A 17,112-nucleotide genomic window follows, 5' to 3' on the forward strand; every position below is an offset into this window, starting at 1 on the left:
AACCAGCCAAACCATCTCAAAGTGAAGAAATAGCTAAAAATGTAGTTACATATATTAATAGCAACTTCAGCCTCCTAACGGTTTTCATAATTGTATTCTTAACCTTAGAGAGAACTTGAGAAGCTATTATCTTTGGTGGAGAAGAAACATTATCTGAAGTTCAACAATTTCTTCAGTTTCACATTAGTTTCCTTTCCTCTATTAAATTCAGTAAAATGAAATTCAATTATTTTTTATTTCTAAAGCACATATGGTATAATGCCATTCCTATAAAATTATTTTGCTCTCACCAGCCACCTTCTGCTTATATTTAGCACCAACTACTCACACTGGAAGAGAATGTCCACGTGCCCCATCACCAAATCCTTTGCCCTTCTAACCTGCCTGCCTGGTCCCAGGTCCTATCCTAGGTTTATTTGCCACCTACAAGCCAGATCTTACCCCTTCTTGCTTACTCAAGCCCTCCTAAAATTATAGGTATCATTTTTTCCTCTCCAATGGATCATTCCTGTAGCAAACAAACGTCATACTCCCTCCACTCCCTGCACGCTTTTTTTTTTTTTTGGGGGGGGGGTAGCAGCAACTGAACCTGGGGTGCTTAAAACCACCAAGCCACATCCCCAGCCCTTTTTATTTTTTTATTTTGAGATAGGGTCTTGCTAAATCATTTAAGGGCCTCAATAAGTTACTGAGGCTAGCTTTGAACTTGTGATCTTCCTGTCTCAGCCTCCTGAGCCGCTGGGGTTACAAGTGTGTGCCATCATACCCAGATTCCCATCTTATTTTTTTAAATGTCATTTTCCTTAATCTCCCCTCTCCTTGTCAACCAGATTCCTTTTTATCCCGGTTTCTCTTTACAATGACACTCAAAATGGTTGCTCCTACTTCCTGCCTCTACCTTCTCTCTTTGGCCCACTCTAACTAGGCTCCCATTTCTATCATTCTTGTGGTGGGCAGTAATGGTCACCATCCTGCCAAATACAGCCAGTTATCAAGATTCTGCTTAACTTCCACCAGCACAGAGACTGGCCCTGGAATACCATCCTCTCCTGATATGCTTCCAGACACAGATTCTATCTCCCTTGCTGGAACTTTCTCCTTTACCAACCACTAAATGATGCCGTGAAATGCCCCAGGTTATCAGTTCTATGGCTGCTTTTCTGTCTCTACTTGCTTCCTAGTAGGTCTCATTCAGCTCTGTACCTCATGACTCCCAAATCCACATTCACAGTCTAGACCTCTTCCTGGACTCCAGCCTCCTATACCTGGCTTATCATTTTCTCTTAGATCTCTAAACATACCTAGAACTTATGCCCAAGCCTGAACTCTTGACATCTCACCCTGATCCCTTCCTGCCCCACCCATATTCCCTATCCCCATAATGGCACCACCATTCACCCACCAGGCCAAAATCCTTCAGACTTGTTATTAGGTATTTTCTTTCAAACTTCCAATTCAATTTATTAGCAAACCGTGTCAACTCTACTTTCAAATTATGTCCAGAACCCAATCTTTTCTTAGCCCTTCTACCAGGCTCTGCTTAATACATCTAAGCAGCAGCATTTTGTCCTGAATCAAGGTCCCTATCAGGTCCAGCCGCCTCTACTCTTACCTCCCTGTATTCTGTAGTCTACACTGCATCCCTGCTCACCAGCTCCCAATGGCTTCTCACTGGAGAAGAGCTAAAGGCTTTCCAAAGTCTGTCTTACATGGCCCAGACCCTCCAGTCTCTAAAATGCACTCTTACTGTTCCACAGGCACACTGGCCTCTCTGATCACAGAACATTCCAGGCACTCTCCCACCTCAGGGACTTAACCTACACTTCCCTTAGCTAGAAGCACACTTCCCATCTTTACCTGGCTCACTCCCTCACTCTACTCAGCTCTCCACTCAGATACTGCTTCTTAAAGCAGTCCTCACTGCCCTCCACCTGAAAGAGCCCCTGACACTCCATGCCCTTACCCCATTTTATCTTTCTTCACTACACTTATAAATCTATTAATGTATTTGCTATCTTCCCTCCCACTGCAGTACAAGGCTCATGATGCAGGGACTCTGCTTTGCTCCCTTCTGATCCCTGATGCCTCAGTGCCTAACACATAAAGCACCCCACAAATATACACTGATGAATGAATGAAGGGCTGTTTTGGTGAAATAGGATTTGTAACACTAATTGCTAACTTTTTTTTTTAACTTGTCCATTTTGCTTGGATTTTTTGTCATGTGTATCTATCAATATTTTTTTCCAAAAAAGCAACAATAGTCCTTTAAAAATTAAAAAAGAAACCCCACTAAAAATCAAAGGAGAGATGCATTATCTATTGAACCCTGTTATATTTTGACCAGCGTTTCCCCCCCATTATTTATAATAGCCACAAAAGGATTCACAATGCCCAAAGGACATTTTTCATAATTAATGAAATCTTTTTAGGAGGAAACTTTACTGGAACAAAAGTTTCAATTGCCCAAGGCTGGCCAAAGACTATAAACACAAGCCTCCAACTATGAGCAAAAATTGGCAAAGTTCTTCCTAAATTTCACTCCCCTCTGTAATAGTTTCTTTAAATATTGCTACTAAAATCCAGATGCCAGATCTAGCATCTGTTACCATCCTGCAAACAAAAATGTATGTAGGTCTTTGGTAATATTTAAATAGAAAATAAGAGTCTCATTTTCAATAAGCTGATACTTTCTAAATACAAGCAGGGTCATAGGACCACAAAGGCCAGTGAAAAGATTAAAAAGTGCCACTGTGGGCTGGGGTTGTGGCTCAGCAGTAGAGCGCTTGCCTTGCACCTGTGAGGCACTGGGTTCAATCCTCAGCACCACATAAAAATAAACAAAATAAAGGTATTGTATCCATCTACCAATTTAAAAAAAAAATGCCTCTGTGAGTCCCTGTGACACATGTACCAACTAGAAAAGATCCTCCAACCAACCCATGCAAAGTAAGTGACATGAATTGCTTTTCCAGCCTCCAGGCAGCCTGGGGAAAGAGAGCACCAGAAGTATTCCCTGGGTCTGATGAGAGAAGTCCAGTGAGAAATACAAGACCTAAAAGTGGCAGACAAAAAAGTTCAGGATTCAGCCTCACCTCTCCCTTCCTGTCTCTGGTATTACCAGTATTCTCTGTTCTTTTCATGATGAGGAAGGAAAGAGCAAGAGCCTGTCCACTCTGGAAATGTGGAGTAGTAAACTGGCATCTTGGGACTTGGTGTAGAGTGTTTCCAACCTCAGAGAGAATGCAAAACCCATTTCTTAACATCTAAGTTTTCTAAGGCTGTTGACCAAGCAATAGACTGTGAACCTCCACGGTCTTTCAGGGTCTATCACCCTGCCAACAGCAGCTATGGCAGCTGCTTCATTTCTTTTTTTTTTTTTTTTAATTATTATTAAATTATTTATTTATTCTAATTTGTTATACACGATGCAGAATGCAATTTATTTCATATTACACATACAGAGCACAATTTTTCAAGTCACTGATTATACATAAAGTATTTTCACACCATTTGTGTCTTCATAAATGTACTTAGGGTAATGATGTCTAACTCATTCCACCATCCTTCCTACCCCCATGCCTCCTCCCTTCCCCTCTCTCCCCTTTGCCCTATCTAACGTTCCTCCATTCCTCTCATGCTCCCTGCCCATCGCCATTATGAGTCAACATCCTCAAATCAATGCTTCATTTCTTCTTAAAATATCAACAACTTTATTCTTTTTCCAATTTTCCCCTTTAAAACCTCACAGTTTAGAACCTCTATATATCAAGTATGTGTGCATAATGGTGAGTGGCGATGAGCCCTACAGCGTTAAGACTAAGGTGTTGGTAGTGGTGGTGTTGTGATTATTATTATTAACTGTGATTATTGTAATAAATGCAGTATAAAATTGGCCACTTTAACCATTTTAAGTATGTAGTTCAGTGGCCTGAGGTACATTCATATTGTTGTACAATCGTGACCACCATCGAACTCTAGAAGTTTTTCATTGTCCACAACTGAAACTCTGTACGCATTAAACACTTATTCCTCATCCTCTTCTCCAATAGTCCCTGGCCACCATCATTTAGGTCAAGGAGGTTTGAAGCACTGTACATACAGTTTTTAATTGTTCACATTCTTTATCATATATCAAAAAATGTGCAATCATAGTGGACTATGGATTTAAAATGGCAAGTCTAAGAAGACTAATGATGAGATCCAATTGTCAATAAGAAGCACAAAAACAAAATCAAATCATCTAATTCCCATTGAGATTATCTTCACCAGATCACCATGTCTTGTTCATCTGATTAACCTTTCAGTACTTCAAAATCCAGTTTTTAAAACCAGAGGCCATAGGGAGTACCATATCAAAACTAGACTCACAGCTGTTAGAGGAGAGGCATTCAGATCTACAATATGCTGTCCTTTGAGATGTGAAGCTGAAGCTCTGTGGTATCTTGCCACGTGGAAAACAAAATTTACAAATTATATGTAAGGGCTGGGCGTAGCTCAGGGTAGAGTGCATGCCTAGCATTCATGAGGCCCTGGGTTCCATCCCCAACACTCCCACCAAAATTATATGTAAGAATAAATCCTTTCTTTTTAGTGTGAAATGCAAAAATCCAAACATTAAGTCAGGAAAGCAAGACTCTCTTTTTAAATGTGTTAGCAAATAGTAAAATTCTAGCTACATTTTTAATGTATATTTGGTCTCAAACTAAGCATGATATTTTATTTTTAAGTTGTTTTATGAATCATATTATTTCTTACATAATTTATCGAAATAAATAGTGCACATCACTTGCTTAATGAAAAAATTATCGCTATTTAATTGAAGCTATTAAATTTTAAAGTCTATATTAAAATAAACTATATAATATTTAATAATGTTGATACAAAATAAAATGTTTTCCCTAAATTCACTTCTTTATCATAGTTTGTAAAAATGACAACACTGTTTCATTTTAATTCCTGAGGGGATCAAAAATAATATTACTCTGAAAATAGTTCATAAATTTAAAAAAACTAGGAAACACCAGTCTAATATAAGTCTTCTTAATTTTAACTAGCTTCCTGGGATTGCCTTCCAAAGAGATCTAGCCTTCCAGAGAAGACGGACTATAAGAAGAAATTACAATGTGATGAGCCTATTATCCAGGAGAAGGGGAGTACTTAGAAACATACAGTCAAGAAGCCTGATTGGTCCAGGACTCAGCAATAGGCTCCCAAAGGAGCTGAATTTGAAGGACCAGAGTTAGCCATAGAAAGAGGGCAAGAAAAAATGTTCCAGCTCAAAGGGAATGGCATGTTCAAGGGCACAGAGGCAAAACACAGAAAGCCACATGTAAATGACTGAAATAATCAAGGAAATTCATATTAGCTGGAGCACAGATTTTAAATGGAGGTTGAATAAAGGTCAAAATACTTGAAGAGGAAGGGATTCAGCCCTGGAGAATATCATGTCTGAAGAAGTATGGAACTGTTCCTAAGAGAAATGGTAAGCCATTAATGTGGACACAGAGTAGAAATTAGATCAGCAAACCATACTATAATGATTTTAATGACATGTGCCCCACTCCACGGAGAACCAAAGTAGGCAGGAAATGTGAGACTTTTTAAGTTTCAGAGGGTTCAAGATTTCCAAGAATCTTCTTACGACTCCCTCAGCCCGGCCTCTTCAAGATCAAGCAAAATGCAGTACCCCCCCCCCATCCCCAAATAATACAGAGAACCTGGTGATCCAAAGTTTAGCAAGTAAATGACCACACACTCTGCAAGTAGATAGGTCCCATGGGTTAGATACTGGCAACAAGAAAACTACATGAGTCAGAAGATTTGAGCCTCTGGGTTTCAATTTCCTCATCTGAGAATCTGTGGTAAGTACTTATCCCCTGTCTACCCACCTCACACCATCTAAAGACCATGTCTCAACCACGTGCCTCAACAATGTCAGTGGGAAGGATTTTACCAGCTGCTTTTACTCGATCCACCAGAAAAAGACAACAAGAAGCAAGAAACTCCTTCATAACATACAGTCTAAGTTCTAAGATTCCCTGATCATTTCACACCTCACAAAAACACCCTCTCCTTCAAATCCATAGATGGGAATATTCGGAATTTGCCTCAGGCAGGAAAAAAATTCAGAGCCAAGTCAGCCAGTAACAAAAACACCAAACTAAATAAAATTAAAACCAAGTAAAAGACAATAAGACTTAATTCTTGATTGAATCTGGTGCTATAGCCATGAGCCAGGTTTAGGCCTAATATAGCTAACAACAGCAATTGGCCTGGTATTCGGTGACCCAGATTCTCAATCATGAATGTACTATGTGACTTGCTTGATATTACTTGATATTGATATCACTGTTACAAAATTAGTCATGATTTTACATGCCCCCAAAAGTTAGTACTAATTTTAAAAATCAGTGAGAAAGTAAAAGTAGAGCATGGTAAGTCCCATCAGAGAAAAGCCTTCAAGTTGCTATTATTCTGTTTTGTCAATATTTTTCAGGGTATATAGAAAATTGTTTTAAATTATTTTATATGCCTCTAGAATTTCTGGGCAGGGATTCTGACAGAACAGATTTTTTTAAAATTTAAATATATATTTGGAGTTGATATTACACAAGATATCACAGTAGTAGCCTGATTGGATCCCCTTAGAAATTTCATTTTCCTTTCTCATAGAGTGGACTTCCCCAACTTTTACAAACCTATTCTAGTTCTTTATTATTAAGTGGCACTATTCTCAGAACGAAAGCCTTAAACCACAGCTACTCCAATTCAAATGCTCTATTCAGAAGCATTCTATACCTACTTTCTATTATGACACTCAGCACAATGTACAGTAATTAGCAATTTACATCTGTCTTCCCTGCCAGGCTGGGAGCTTCGCAAGCCCAAAACCATGTCTTTTTCGTTGTTACATCCCCAACACCTAGTGAAGAGCTGGCATAAGTGTTGAATTGAAATAAATGGAAATGAGTTGCACTTTCCCTGTCTTCAAAAATGAATCTTTGGCAGATTCCAACAAAGCCTCAGAGTTAACTATGTACAGATCCTGGGTCAGCTAAATTCACAATGAAGATTTCTGCCTAATTGCCTTTCTCTCCTCTTCATTCCCCTTCCCTCCCCACCTCCAGAGGGGAGTTCCCACTGGAAATTGCACAATTCTTTGTGCTGAGAGAAACAACAAGCTTAGTTCCTGTTGACCTGAACAGCATAATGTTCTGGCACAGTACCTTCCACCTTCATGGGAGAGTAGCAGACCCAATCCAGCTTGTTTTTCTAACTAAAAACCGTCATTTGAACTTCTACTATTATCTCACCCCCATATTATCTTCTAAGGCACTCAATTCTCTTCTATCCTTATCAGTCTCATTAATAAGCAAATAGAATATAGGACAGACTGAAACAGTGTTTTCGGATTCTTTCTGATCATAACCCATAATGAGCAATATGTGTCACATGTTATATTGTAATTGAGTATATATTCTTGTGCACATATACACACTCATTCCTTAAAAAAAAATTAAAAAGTTCAATACAACAATATCTGCCCTATAGCCGGGCGTGGTGGTGCACACCTGTAATCCCAGCAGTTTGGGAGTCTGAGACAGGAGGATCGAGAGTTCAAAGCCAGTCTCAGCAACTGAGAGGCACTAATCAACTCAGTAAGACCCTGTCTCTAAATAAAATTTAAAACTAGGGCTAGGGATGTGGCTCAGTGGTCAAGTGTCCCTGAGTTCAGTCCCTGGTACAAAAAAAAAAAAATTCCCTTTCTATATCCAATTCATTTTGATAGTTTTCTATTCACTTTTTTAAGCCTTATTTCATTTACATTTTCAAAGAATATTCTACTAAACTAGCTTCACAACCTGATCTACAAAAAAGTCACAGTCTGCAGGTGGAAAAATACTGGTTTACAGATAGGGCTCTTAGTCAATATTTCAAAATCATTGTGGAGACTTCAAGTAGTAACATAAGAGTTCTTAAAAACAAAACAAATAGAAAATCAGGTACACAAGGTGAAATTCTCTTCTGGAATAAAGCACTACACGTCCTGCCTTAGAAAACCACAGCGCTACTGGATTTGGCAAAGGGGCTGGGAGTAGACTGGACCCAGATATGTCCAAGATCCAACCAGGCCAGGAGAGAACTCCTTCCCCAAAGAAATGAAACGCAAGTGGTCCTCCCACTTTTCGTGGGTGTGAAGACGGGTAATGAAGAGAACTGATACAGTTTGTGGATTCCTTCCTGGAATGTGAGTTTCAAAGCACTTTCACTTCTATGACTTGATTTAATGAGATTCACTCAGAAAGTTCATTTCCAGAATTAGAAAGTATCAGGTAGGTGGTACAGAAGAGCATTTCAGGGTGCTTTCTGAGACTAGAGGGTCAGCAATGGGAAACACCTTCAGAAAATTACTAATATAAAATATGTCAAAAATCATAAGCATTTGAGATTCTTGAAGCAGAGCAAGGGGGGAGACTGCATAAAGGGTGTCTGTATAGTCTTGCAGCTCTTTGTGCCAGGGAAGTGGGGTGGGAAGAATCTCACCTGCTCACCAGATCTCAAACAGGGCAGCTTCCAGGTCCCTGGAAAGGCTCTGGGGCCAGTTTCTCTGTATTCTCCCTTATAATCTATCCCACCCACCCACCCATCCACACACTCACACACACATTCCCAAAGAGAGACTTTAGGGAGTTCAGAAGATGGTAGAGATGAAAGCTGTACGATGTGATGGTACTAGCTACCATGCAGCTATAAACAGATACAGATGGAGAGGCTTACAAAATAAAAGCCAGTGGCCTAACACAGTGTGACATGACCAGGCACCTCCTTCTCAGTCCTCTACAGACCTTTATCCTTAATCTCTGACTCAAGTTCTAATACTCCCCCTCATCCCCACCAAACCACAGAGTTTTGGCCACAGTGGCTTCTTCCTGTCCCTCATATATCCCAAGCACACTTTAGCATTAGGCTCTACTTACGCCTTAGGCCCTAGCTGCTTCCTCTGCCTGAGATGCTTTTCCCCCCACACAGCTTACACTCTCACCTCTTTCAAATCTTTGCACAAGTGTGACCTACTCTATGAGTCCTCACCTAAATGCTCCTGGTTCCCATTTTAAAATGCAATCTGACTTTACTATCTGGCATCCCATACCCCCACCTACTATACTCATTACCTTCTAAATATTGTGCAATGAATAAGTCTGTAACTTAGGATATAAATACTTCTTATCTACTTGGTGATGGCAAAAAAAAAAAAAAAAAAAATTACCAGGGCAGTCTACTCATGGAGGTTGATAAAAATACAATGCACATGGTCATTTACACTAAAGTGTAATGGTCATCCCATCAAGATAAATTAATGATATCAGGACTGGTTTCTAGGGCAGAGGAGTTTACCTGCAGGGTGGACAGGCAGCCACCCAAAGAGGGGAGAAAAATAAAGGCATAAGAGATCTGTACAAAAAAATCAGAGACTTTAATTCACACGTTATCTATGAGCTATTCATATTTACCTTTACCTAAGCAGGAACAAACAGAAGTTTGAGAAAGACCTTCTGGTCAAGTCTCCAAATGACATCTAGAATGAATTCTGAAAAAATATTTGTACCTATTTTAATATGACTTCCTTCCGTAGCAGCATGGCTCTGAAACATAAAGAAAACCAACTTTCCTTCATTGAGAGAAGATTTGAAATTAATTTATCCAATAGCCAGATTTGGGGTGTGTCTATTGGCCCACAAGAGTGACACTTGAACACTGAGGATGGGCGAAGGCCTGGGAGGACTACAAACCAAGGGCTTAGCTTTTTGGACCTGAAACCTTCAAAGGTCTGGGTAGCAAATACCCAGCTGTGGTGCTCTAAAAAGTCAAGGTCATAAGTCTCCTCTCTGTGAGAAGGCAATACCCTAAAAATAAAGCAAGGAAAAGTTAAAGAAGATTGCTCATCTCCTCCAGCTCACTGAAGAGTTAGTGATCCCGAAGAAGATAGCCAGCCTCCTGCTTAGGGAAAGTGCCAGAAAGAATTTCAGCCCATGAGGGGGTGATTTCAAAAGAAGGAGGCCATAAATCAATTAAACAGGAAATGGGTTGATCTGTAGCTGGTTATAATCTATATGTTCTCTAAAGCAGCATCGCTATCAATGGCAATCTCACATTAGTCGCTGGCTTTTCAACCAAGCAATTTTCTTCACTTCTTCAAGGAAAAAAAAAAAACACATTTTTTATCAAGAAAGAGAGGTAGAAAGAAAGCAGAAGTTCGATTTCTCACATCTAAGCCCCTCGGGCAATCTGAATTTACTGAAGCTATTCTCTCGGGAGGGGGCATATTGTGACCAAGCTTTCCGGCACTACCTCCTGCCATCTGCAAAATTAAATTAAATGGTCCTTCGCTTTTGAAAACCTGCCATCAGTGTACCAAAGGGAACATCTGAGTATACCAGGCAGGGATGATGGCTTTTCCCTTTTACCAACACACACAAATCATTAGGAGATTAAGACTCTAAATAGCTAATATGCATTTTCATAAAGGAGAAGTTAAACACTCAATCTGACACCCACAAGGAAGGGGCTGAAAGGAACTGGGACTGCACTTGCTGCTGCTCTTGGAAGATGATAAAAAGCAGGGCAGACCAAAAGCTAATGGCTTTTTTTTTTTATCTCACTTTTTTTTAGGGGGTGTCAAGAATGAACACAGAAAATCAAGTGCCAAGAAATGGAGAGGAAGAGAAAAGGGCTATTATAGGCCTACATGGCCCTGGGAAGGTCCCAGGAAAGAGAACAGTATCCCCCACCACCACCACCCTACACTGTGGGGCTGTTCCAAGAACATGGAAAAGTGACAGTCACCACACTGCAGAGTGCTGCTCTAAGGTACATTGAGATTTGAAGCAAAGCAAAGTATTCCTGTCACTTTTTATCCTTTCTGCTTTACCACAGTTTCCATTTTCTGACCCTAAAACCCAAACAAAAGATTCTGTAGGTCTTAGCCATCTCCCCCATCTTCCTCTGCTGAACAATTTAATTCAACAGTTATTTCCTCACCCACCTGGTCTCACTTCCAATATACCTAAATTTGGAATAATGAAAGCAAGTGGGTGAAAAAGAATAAAGAAAAGAAAATTCAGGAAATGACAGTCTTTAAAGTAGCAATATATATTTTTTTTAAAAAAAGGAACTCAGACTGAGAACAGATTTTATATGAATATAAAATTGCATACGAATCGTATTCAATTCAAATCACTTCAATTCAACAAATCTTTAGTGAGCACCTACTATTATGCCTTGTGGGGGGAACCAAAAATGATTGGTCAGCACACCATCTAATGTAAAACACAGTGGACCCCTATTCATGCACCTAGAGGAGACTTTTAGGAAAACCTAGCAGAGCCTCTGGATTAAGGATATATAAGAAAGAAACTATGCCCACCTAAAGGTCATTTTTGTTTTGTAGTACTGGGGATTAAACTCAGCCTGGACTCGAACTAGCCATCCTCCTGTGTCAGCCTCCCAAGTAGCTGGGATTACAAGGTGTGCATCAACACGCCCAGCATCAAGGTTACTAGTAATGATTTCTTTGGACTCATTTGCCATCCCCCAATACCAGCATGGACAAACAGGGAATTACAGGGGCAAAGGCTGAGAGGTAGAGAGAGAGAGAGAGATCTAAAGGCTGCCTGCAAAGCTCAGGAATATACACTTCTTAATGAGCTGTCTTGCAGGATGCATGAGAGAAAGACCCCTTGCATCATATTCCTTGAGAAACTATAATCCACCGAGAGTTTGTCTGGCAAGATTTCTTTTTAAAACTACCACAGTTAATAATCAACTCTTTCCCTTTTCCTCTATCTTGTTCTGAAAAATACAGAATTTTCAGAGGGAGAATTAGTAATAAACATACTTCTTGAACTGGGATCTAGGAAAAGATATGAGGGCATCAGAATGCACTGAACAGACAGAAAAAAAAAATGAAATCAAAGAAATTGGAAAGAAGGAACTCTGCAAAGCTCCTTGCCCCACAATGTCTACATTGCCAGCCCAACATCCAGCTGTCTTATAGAATCACATATTTGATGTCATAAAAATGAAATCAACTGGAAAGGCTCATAAATTCCCATCTCTCAGAACAGTGACTATCCACAGAAGGGTTTTTATGAAAATGAAAAGTTCCCCCAGTAGACTTAACAAAATTAGGACAATCTCTTTTGAGCTTTCACACTGCTGTCCTTAAGAGAGGCTCTGGAACAGTCTGAAACTGGAATGACATCACACTCTGTGCCACTTGTCCTACTGTCAGTGTTTGCCAAAAGCAAAAAGTCCAAATTCTTCAGGGAGAAGTTTTCTCACTCTGGATCCCAACTCTAATCTACAAACTTCAAGAGTATAATCAGTCTTCCACAACAAAGAGGTTCCACTTTAAAAACCCAAGGACACAGAGGCAGAGCCAAGGTGACGGAGCTTGAATTCTAGTAGGAAACAGAAATCCCCAGATAGCCTCTGCCCCTGTCCAAGAGCAAAAGCTCACCAGGCTGGAAAGAAAGACTCTGGCACAGTGTGGCATACACCACTTACTCCTGTTCCTTCTTCCCAGAAACCAATCTTCTTGTCCTCCAGAGATACAGGGCCTTCTTCCAGTATGGATGGCTCCAGGACAAAATCAGGAGTAGCCTGCTACATTTCAATGCTCTTATATTGCTGTGAGTTTCAGGGACCTCCAAACCTCTGCTACTTTAAGATGTAAAAAGTGAAACAATGGATTTGTGGCTGCAAAGAAGAGAAAATGGTGTTGTAAAAGAACAGAGTGTATTGCCTTTCTTAATAATTATGTCATTTTGCTTTTTTGCATTTTCCAAGTTATCTATGACATGTTGCTTTTCTATTTAGAAGAAAGTAATGTGTCATTTTTATTTTTTTTTAAATCAGCAGGAGCACTATTCAGAATGCTTTGAGGCAATGCTCTGGGGGTGCCTTACCCGTGGTTGAAGTAGGTGAAGGGACACTGAAAGAGAAAGAATAAATGAACATCCCATTTAAAAAAAAAAAAAAAAGGAAAGGAAAAGGTGAAAATCTGAGAGGTTGGGAAAGGATGGGCATATCCTATGCTTAATGTGCACACGTATGCTAGGGAAAAATTATTTTATAACAGAAGGCACCTGGAATGGGTAGGGGTACTACACAAGAAAACACTCCAAATAAAGAATCAGTTTCTGGATATTTTCTGAGAAGAAAGACTTTTACATGGGTGTTTTTTTGTTTTTGTTTTGCTTTGTTTTGTTTATCCCTGGGTATTTCAAAGCACTGAGGCCTGGGAACACAAGAGTCTGAGTCCTGAAAGCTAAGTTTTCTCTGTCCTATTAGCTTGCCTCCTGTTTCAGGAGGACCAGAAACAGCTCTTGGCCAAGGACACGAGACAGGAGCCCTGCTCACCCCTACCTAAGGAGATCTCAGCTCTTCTCCTTATGGCTTCTTGGAAGAGTAGAGTCTTAGAAATTCTTCACCATGAGCCTCAGGAGAGAATCTTCTAATGTGAATTCAGTGTTACATGGGCCTGGGCTCAGAGGAAGCACAATCACAGTGAGGGGAAAGACAGATGCCAATTTCCAACAGAAACATCTGTTCCTTCTAGCTCAGGAAAATCTGTTGGCAAAGAACAGTGTGGTAGAATTTTTTTGTTAGAAAAAAGCTAAAAAGCACATCACAGAGAACTGGACCAATGCTATTAGGATAAATCAAACCTCCATGCTTTTTAAGGGAAGAGAATCAAAATTCTTCTTCCTGAACTTGTGCCCACTGTCACAAAAGCCTGACAAGCTTTTGTGTTTCTCCCCAACAAGCCAGTGGTCAAGGTCAAGTCCTGTGTTACTGACAGAAAACGATCAGTTATAGAAAGGAAGTTCATTTAAGTTGTTTTTTTTTTTTTCCTCTAAGTAAATGTCTACAGCTGTCTGTGTCCAGACCCTGCTAGGGGAACTGGGAAACCTCAAAGAGAAGCTTTAAACTTAAACAGTACCACCATCTCATCCCATGCCCCAGAATGTTTTGAAATCTACAGTGGCACTTTTTTGTTTGCCACAATGACTGGGGAAGTGCTACTGGCATTTAGTACAAAGGGATAGGAATATAATGTCCTCCACTGGGTGGGACAGTCCCATACGCCAAACATGTATCCAACATGCCAACAGCCTCTCTGTTAAAAACCACTATGGACAGTAGAAGTGGCTTGGTTCAGCTTGGTTTTGCCTTATGTTTCATTCACTGGGGAAACACTTTTAAACAATACAAAACAGTGAACAATAAAAAGTAAGTTTCCCTCCTATCCCCATCCCTGTCTGCCCCAAGTTCTACACCTTTGAAAAAAACCACAGTTACTATATTTTTCCATATCCTCTTAGAAATATCCAATGTATATACAAGCATCTGCTGTATATGTACCTTCCTTTTAAAAAAACATAGCCCTAAAACACAATTTTGTTTTCAGTTCATAATGTATTTTGTAACAGTACATATAAATCTGTCTCTTCTTTCTACTGGCTACCCAGCATTCACCTGGATAGCAATGTTGTCATTTATTCAACCATTCAACCAGTCCCATTTGATGGTTCTCACCACTGTTTCTTCTTCTTCTTCTTTTTTTTCCATCATATACAATGCTGCAATGAATGCAGATGTGAGAATATTTGTAGAATAAAGTCCTGGAAGGCAACTCATAAGTTAAAAGGTATACAGGTATAGAACTTTTTATGCTACCAAGGTCTGAGACTTCCTGTTATCCTACATATCTCCAGAGTATAAAGCACTAGCAAATGTTTTTATCTATTATGTGAAAGATGATCATGTACTGTAGTTGTAATATAATTTGTATTTCTCAATTATGAGTAAGATCAGGCCTCAGTCATTTCCCACATTCATATGTCTGTATGTTGCAATAAGTCTTTGTGGTTGTCTGTTTCTTTGAAAAAACAGTTCATGCTCTTTGCTCATTTTTTCTTTTAGATTACTGATCTTTTTTACTTTGTTGGCTGTGTGAACAGTTTATCTCTAAAGGAAATTAACCCTTTCTCATTGCTGTAAATACTTTCCCCTGTTTGTCTGTTTGAGCTTTAGGATCTTTTTTTTTTTTTTTTAACTCTAGAGAACTTCTAAAAATTATCATTTTTTTCTTATATAGCTTCTATCATGCTTAGAGTATATTCTGTTTTTTTAATAGTTCTTTTAAAATATTTTATGGTTTTGTTTTGTACATGTATATTTTAAATGCTGTTCAGTTTACTTCATACTAGGAGAATTACAGGGATCCAATTTAACATTTTTTTCCCAAATGGCTACCCACTTGTCTCAAAATCAGTTATTGAAAAATCCATTCCTCTCTCCCATCCCACCAATTTAAAATGCCATGGTTTACTCTATGCCAAATTCCTTTGTGTATTTAGATGTACTTCTGAATCCTCTATCCTGTTTTTCTGGACTCTATTTTTAATTTGAGATGCAAAAACAAAGCTAGGGAGCAACCTTGAGGTATCATAAAGAAAAGGAAATGGCCTTCGAGAGCCTGGAAGCAGTGTTCATATAAATTGGAATTAAAATTCACTATCTCCAATGACTAGTCCAATATTCCATAGAACTTTACCCACAACTTATTTTTTGCTTTTAAACAGTTTCTATTTTAAAATGTAAGCCTTTTATTAAAATATAACATATATAGCCACACAAAAGGACACAACTCTTAAGCATCTGGCTTAAAATTTTTTCACAAAGTGAAGAAAACAATGCAGCCAGCACCCAGATCCCCAAACTGACCATCACCAAGGCACCAGAAGGCCCTCTAAGTCCCCTCGAGTCATGGTCTCACCCTAGGGTGAACACAATCCTGATCTCTGTCACTACAGATTGGTCCTGCCTGTTTAAACTCCATATAAACAGAATAACATAATATGTACTCTTATTTTGTACCTCTTGCACCCAATATTATGATTAGCTTCATTCATGTTATGATGTCACATATTCTCATTATATATAGAAGTAGTCCACTGTATGACTAAACCACCCCTTATATTTATCCATTTCAGGTCTGCTAGGCATTCTGGGAGTGGTTTAGGTCTTACAAATAACACTTCTAACAGCATCCTACTATGTCCTTGAGCTACTCTACTAATGTTAGCCCTTTGAAATAATTTTGTTGTAGGTGTCTTTTGTACACAACAAAAGAACATTCTGAAAATATTTTCCTTTTGTTATTGAGTTTCAGCTCACTTGTATTTTTATATCATTGATACATCTGGTCTCAAATCTATCATATTTTACATTATTTTTACTGCTTCTATTATGTTATACTCGGTTGGTTGGTTGGTTGGTTGGTTGGTATTCTCCTACTTAGGGGAGTTTGCATTTTTGTTCTACCAGTTATATTTATACTAATATTTTCTAAAATATCATTAGCTTCCTTTCCTCTCTTACTGTCCTACTATTTGGCTTGTCAGCTTTTAATGAGTCCTTTATCTGCACCTATTTGTTAACTTGGTGACAGTCCTATCCTAGTCTCTCCTTTCTACCGGCTTTCTTTCCTTTTCCTCTCATTTTTATATGCATTATCTTTCAGAACAATATAATTTATATACATGATTCTTCCACTCTTATCCTTATTTTTCTTTAGTCTTGGATTTATCTTGAAATTTATCCATATTGGTCATCGATCCTTTTGTTAAAATTTTCCAAAGTCATATTTGCATGAAGGAACTTGTCATCTTCCATTTTCAAGGATATTTTCACCATGTACAGAATTTTATTTTGACATGATTTCCTTGGAACACTTTGAAGGCATCAATCCATTTTTTTTCTAGCTTCCTTTTATTTCTACTGAGGATTTACCTGTCAGTCTTGATTCTCCATTAAAAGTAAAATGTCCTTTTTTTCTCTGGTTGCTTTTAAGATTTTCTTTTTTGTATTTGTTTTTCAGTCAAGTTTTACTATAATGTGCCGAGGTACAGCTTTCTGGGTTTATCCTGCTTAAATTCAAAGTGCTTCTCAAATGTGTAGTTTGATATCTTTGGTAGTCTGGGGAACACTCTTAACATATTGCTTAACATTTTGCTTAACATATTGCTTCTATTGGTCTGT

General features: G+C 38.9%; 1 protein-coding gene across 5 annotated transcripts in view; it reads right to left on the reverse strand.

Moving 5' to 3' along the window:
* The window catches only part of SRGAP2 (SLIT-ROBO Rho GTPase activating protein 2), a 249,968-nt gene that overhangs the window by 162,375 nt on the left and 70,481 nt on the right, over nucleotides 1-17,112 (reverse strand). Inside the window, exon 1 of one of the 5 annotated variants that reach the window (XM_081299356.1) lies at nucleotides 14,545-14,562. The exons of the other annotated variants lie outside the window; for them this stretch is intronic. The gene's annotated coding sequence lies outside the window, so the exon portion shown is untranslated. Of the gene's footprint in view, nucleotides 1-14,544; nucleotides 14,563-17,112 lie in introns of those variants that run through there. 5 annotated transcript variants of the gene reach the window in all.

Source organism: Spermophilus citellus (assembly GCF_964194105.1).
Source record: "Spermophilus citellus genome assembly, chromosome: 6".
In the NCBI taxonomy this organism is placed as follows: domain Eukaryota; kingdom Metazoa; phylum Chordata; class Mammalia; order Rodentia; family Sciuridae; genus Spermophilus; species Spermophilus citellus.